Here is a 6,000-nt window from a genome sequence, read left to right as displayed (position 1 = left end):
AGGCTGCAGGCTTGATGTCTGTGACCCACTAGACTCTCTCAGTATGTCTGCATCACTTTACAAAGAGTCACACAGTAAAGACAAGGGGTAATGATTACAAGTTGCTACTGAGGAAATTTGGTCTGGATACCAGAATTTTTTTTTTACATTTCACACCACTAAACATTGGAATAAATCCCCAAGGGAGGTGGTGGATTCCTCTACATTAGACAGTTTCAAGGCCCAGCTTGAAAGGGTGCTGAGCCATCTCATTTAAACAATGTTCTTATCCTGAAAGATTGGATTAGATGATTCTTGAGGACCCTTCCAACCTGGTATTTTATGAATCTATGGATGTCCCTCGTACTGGTGAGCTCAAAACTGCACACAGCACTCCAGACACCATTTCAAGCGCTGAACTGAGGGGATGAATGAATGTTGGTCAGGTACCACTTGGCCAAGTATGTCTGTGCTTGCTGTTCCTGATCAGATTCTCTTGATGTGCATGCACAGGGCTTCCATTTTCCTGGAGACTTCAATTAGGCTGCCTGTCTTAAAGTTTCCCAAATCTATTTCAGCATTCTTCAGGACAGGTGTGATGTTTGTCCTCTTCACCAAGTTATCATGCCTTTTTTTTACTATCATAGAGAGAGCCTTCACAATGATACTCACTATTTCCCTCAGCAGCACTGAATATGTCCCACTGAGTCACATCAATTTCTGTGTATGTCTAGATTGCTTAACAAGTCCCTAACTCAATCATAGAATCAACCAGGTTGGAAGAGACCTCCAAGATCATCCACTCCAACTTATCACCCAGCCAATCAACCACACCATGGTACTAAGTGCCCCATCCAGTCTCTTCCTGAACACCTCTGGGGACAGTGACTCCACCACCCCCCTGGGTAGCCCATTCCAATGGCAAATCACTCTCTCTGGCAAGAACTTCCTCCTAACATCCAGCCTATACCACCCCCAGCACAACTTGAGACTGTGTCCCCTTGTTCTATTGCTGGTTGCCTGAGAGAAGAGACCAACCCCCACCTGGCTACAACCTCCCTTCAGGTAGTTGTAGGCAGCAATGAGGTCACCCCTGAGTCTCCTCTTCTCCAGGCTAAACAACCCCAGCTCTCTCAGCTTCTTCTCATAGGGTTTGTGTTCCAGGCACCTCATCAGCTTTGTCGCCCTTCTCTGGACACGTTCCAGCACCTCAACATCTCTCTTGAATTGAGGAGCCCAGAACTGGACACAGGACTCAAGGTGTGGCCTGACCAGTGCTGAGTACAGGGGAAGAATAACCTCCCTTGTCCTACTGGCCACACTGTTCCTGAGCCAGGCCAGGATGCCACTGGCTCTCTTGGCCACTTGGGCACACTGCTGCCTCATCTTCAGCTTGCTATCTATCAGTACCCCCAGGTCCCTTTCTTCCTGGCTGCTCTCCAGCCATTCTGTCCCCAGCCTGTAGCACTGCTTGGGGTTGTTGTGGCCAAAGTGCAGAACCCTGCACTTGGTCTTGTTAAATCTCACTCCATTGGCCTCTGTCCACCCATCCAGCCTGTCTAGGTCCCTCTGCAGGGCTCTGCTACCTTCCAGCAGATCAACACCTGCTCTTAGCTTGGTGTCATCTGCAAACTTACTGATGCCGGACTCAATCCCCTCGTCCAGATCATTGAAGCATGGAGGGTTGGCCAGGGGGTTAGGAAGCAAGTGGATTAATCAGAGAGATGGAAGGTGAGGCTGGAGAGATGCAGCCCAGAGTCTGGACAGAGAGCAACTCCCAACTCCCTTATCTATATTTACACTCTAGTTCTTATACATCTCAGCAAGCCTATGAGTGAAGTAGACATCACCATTGTTTTCCTCTCACAGCCTGTAATCTAGTTCTCTTCACCAAAACATTCTAGCTAGCTTCGAACTAGCACACATCCTAACCACTAGCCTACAGTTATGATGAGCAATGTTTTGCCACAAAGCCACAATTCTGTTCTCTTGGTGGATAGGTTGGATAGGTTGGACTGGATGATCATGGAGGTCTCTTCCAACCTGGTTGATTCTATGATAAGGCCCTAGGCCAAATTAAAACTTAATGACAACTAGAGATTCCAGGAAGACCAAGATGCAATCCAGAGACATGACTCAGAGTGAAAACTCGAAAACTTAACTATACAATGTCTCCCACTTATTTCACAACTTTTGATTCAAAATTTAAATGTTTCTATGTCACAGCTGGAAATGCAAATGCATGTTGTTTTCTCTATTATGACCCAAAGTGGAAGCAATTTTATGGACATTGCTGTGCTGTTAATCATCATAAAAAACACAGTATTAAGACTTAAATGAAGGGGGTTTAACTTCAAAAAAGACAGTAACCTGCCAATTAATTCTGTCAAGCATAAAACCAAGTCCTCTCACTAACCTGAGGTACAGATGCAACTTGTAGTAATCAAGTTAAATCCTTTTGCAGAAATTATTGTGAAGAAAAAAGAATTAACACTATCAATAATAAGCAATCCATTGAACGTGTTCCCATCAACAACTACAGAAAGGAATGACTACATAAGTACTGTTATGTTAGTTTTGTCAGCACAGCTTATTTGACTCTCCCTAACAGAAATGTTATATTCAGATGGGTGAGGTCTGATGCAAATCAAGCTGCTGAGCCTCCCTTAGCTTGCACTCCTATACCAGAGACAGATTCCTGACACAGACATGAATTAGAGAGGAGCAAACACTCTCCATAGCTTTGCAACTTCACCTCCAGATTTCTGCACCTGTACACTGAGCAAAGGAGCCAGAAAGAACAGCTCTGAGAATACTCAAGTTCCAAGTGCATATACAAAAGTAGAAGACACCTTTCATGAGAAGGAACACAGGAAACTTCATCTGGTCCTGACACAGACAAGACTAACATGTTGATAGTTCTTTCATGATCCCATGGCTGGTGGTGCATGGCTGTTCTTAATTAGTGGAGCAATTTGTCTGGGTAATTCCATTAACAAATGAAACTCTGGCATGCTAACTAGTTGTGCAACATCTGAAGAGTCAGCTTAGAGGGACAAATGGCAGTCAGCCACCTGGAATTGAGCAGTAATAGGTCTGTGATGCCCTTAGGTGCCCAGGGCAGCACACTCACTACACTGACATTCTCAGCTTCTGCCTAGCCTTTACCAGAAGGTATGGGTAACCCACTGAACCCCATTTGTGACAGAGATAAGGGATTGCAATTCTTACCCATAAGTGTGGCTCATAAGCTCACTGTCTTACTGGATGGATGGTTTAGCAAGGTCCTTGGACTGGCCCTAGCATGGTCAGCCACAGCCTTTCCAAAGCATCAAAAAATGGTCAAGCTTCACTATCAAAAGGAAGTAAAAGTCATAACAAGGTTGTGAACATGTGGAAGATCGAGAGAGGCAATTCTGCCACTCTGCTCTCATGAGACCCTCACCTGGAGTATTATTTACAGCTCTGGAGCCCCTAGTACAAGGACATGGACCTGCTGGAGTGGGTCCAGAGAGGGGCCACAAGATGATCAGAGGGCTGAAGCACCTCTCCTCTGAAGACAGACTAAAAGAGTTGGGACTATTCAGCCTGGAGAAGAGAAGGCTCCAGGGAGACCTTATAGCTACATCACAATATCTGAAAGGGACCTACGGGAAGGCTGAGGATGGACTGTTTAAAAGACCTTGTAGTGATAGGACGAGAGGCAATGGTTTTAAACTGGAGCAGGGTGGATTTAGGTTAGACATAAAGAGGAAGTTCCTCACAATGAGAGTGGTGAAGTACAGAAATAGGTTGCCCAGGTGTGGTGGGTTAGCAACTTCCCCACCTCCACTATTGAAAATTTACTAGACCAGCTCAGACAGCTCGGAAGGTAAGATAGCACTCTATCTACAGCAAAGCAAAATTTACAAGCATATATACACTATATATTCACAAGTATTGACAGTTATATACCAATTAGAAATAATACAGAAATCCAAACTCCCTCCCAGACAAAGAGGGCTCAAAGCCCCTCTCCCTGTCTCTCCCAGACATACAAAACAATCAGCAAAGCTTACTTAGTATCTGTTAGTGGAAGATAATAAAACAGATTAAAGGACAAGAGAATAGATCCAATGCATAAAAGCAAAGAAGGCAAGAGGGACAAATCATCTACATTTTGGCTTCTTATCCCTTTTAGCAAACTAATGACATAGAATTTATCATTATTATTATTATTAATTTATAATCAATGATCATTAGAATATTCCAATTAGCCTCAAATTAGCATGCCAGGAATGTGGTTGAAGGCCTCTCTCTGAAGACACACAAGACCAAATTGATGTGCCCCTGGGCAGCCTGATAGGTGTCCCTGCTAGTTGTAGGACAGTTGGATGACCTTTAAGAGTCCCATCCAACCCAATGCAATCTGTGAATCCCCCTCACTGCTCTTACACAACAGGCAGAGATTTTCACTGCAGCATCTTTCCATTCAGTTTACTGTTTGTTCTTCTTCCACCTTTCTCCCTTTCCTTTTCCTCACAAACACTGCCTTCCTGAAATGAGGCGTCCGGATCTGTTATTCCACCCACACTATAGTGCAGCTCTAACAATAAAACAGATGCATAAGGATAAATAGCATTATTTCAACTCTACAAGAGTAAATCATCTTGTAAAAGACTTGCTCAAATCAGCTCCTTCAGTACTAGATGTTGTGGTCTCAAACACTGATCACACCTCCCTGCTTATGTAAAACAGCATTTGGAGACTGGTTATTCTTGAAAAATAAAAAATGCACAGATGTACTTTTTATGAGTGAACTGACAGAACTGTTCATGGTTTGCAAGAGGATGGAATATCAGGGCCCTTGAGAGCTTTAAACAAACTATGAGCCACAGGCAGGCAGGACAGGACACTCTCCCTCTGCCCCACTACATACGTAGTAGGGTGCAGCTTTTCCACATCTATCTTTTCTACCTTTCAACTTACATATGCTATCAATATGATGTTGTTATTAACAAGTTTCTAAAGAATCTTCTACCTTCTTCACAGAACAGTGACAGAACTTTACAAAATCACAGCTATCACTACTACAAAACAAAAAAACCCAATTGTGTTGGAGTACTGTTATTGTAAGCTGTGGGTCTTCTCTGTTACTTATATCTCAGTTATTAAAAAAGCAATTGGTACTTGATCTTCAGCCAAATAACAATACAAATCCTTCTTGAGAAAGGAATTATGAACTACAGCTCCAGCCTCACTTACTGTCCCTTTACCCTTCACATGCTCAGAGCATTGTCTCCTGTAAGGCTGCATTTTGATCAATTTTAGCAAGACAAAGTTAATGAAGCTCATACCTACTCACTAAGATTTTTATAGGTGTTGCTGGTTTCCAACATGCAGAAGATCAAACAGACTAACACTTAAGAGTTTTTACCTACTGCAGGATTGTCAGTTCTTTCCCACTATTACAACAACTTAGGAAGAGGTACTCTCTTCTCTCTAGAACGTCAAGATGCCTTCTCTCTCAAGAGCCTTCTGTTTCCCAGAAAAGAAAAATAAAACACATTTGCTCTCTGGGAGCTTCCGTCTCAAAGAGGCTGGATGCTCTCCCGTATTTCCCAAATTTCTTGCCTCCAAGGAGTCATGTTCCTGCTCCAGGCACTAAAGGACCACCTTGAACTACCACCCCAACTAACCCCTACATATTGTAGGCTTAGAGCAAAGGTTTTTTTCCCATCTGGCAGCCCTGTAACTAACCCAAGAGGCAGATATAAACACAGTGCAGTCAAAGCCCACATCTCCTCCTCAACTTCTTCATGACTGATACAGGACGTAAATCAGCTGGCTAGTCTTGGTAGACACATCTACTCAACAATATTAGCCTAAGTTTTGATTCTTCCCCAAGTTCTTCAAGCTTAGCAATAAATTGGCTAAAGTACACCATTACAACTTGTCAAAAAGTACAGGAAATTCTAACTAGAAATAACAGTTGAAACAGGATTACATTCTGTCAAGTTTACTACGCACAAACTAAAGGAA

The sequence above is a fragment of the Pogoniulus pusillus genome, chromosome Z (genome assembly GCF_015220805.1).
Source record: "Pogoniulus pusillus isolate bPogPus1 chromosome Z, bPogPus1.pri, whole genome shotgun sequence".
NCBI lineage: Eukaryota > Metazoa > Chordata > Aves > Piciformes > Lybiidae > Pogoniulus > Pogoniulus pusillus.
This window is presented reverse-complemented; position numbering follows the sequence as displayed.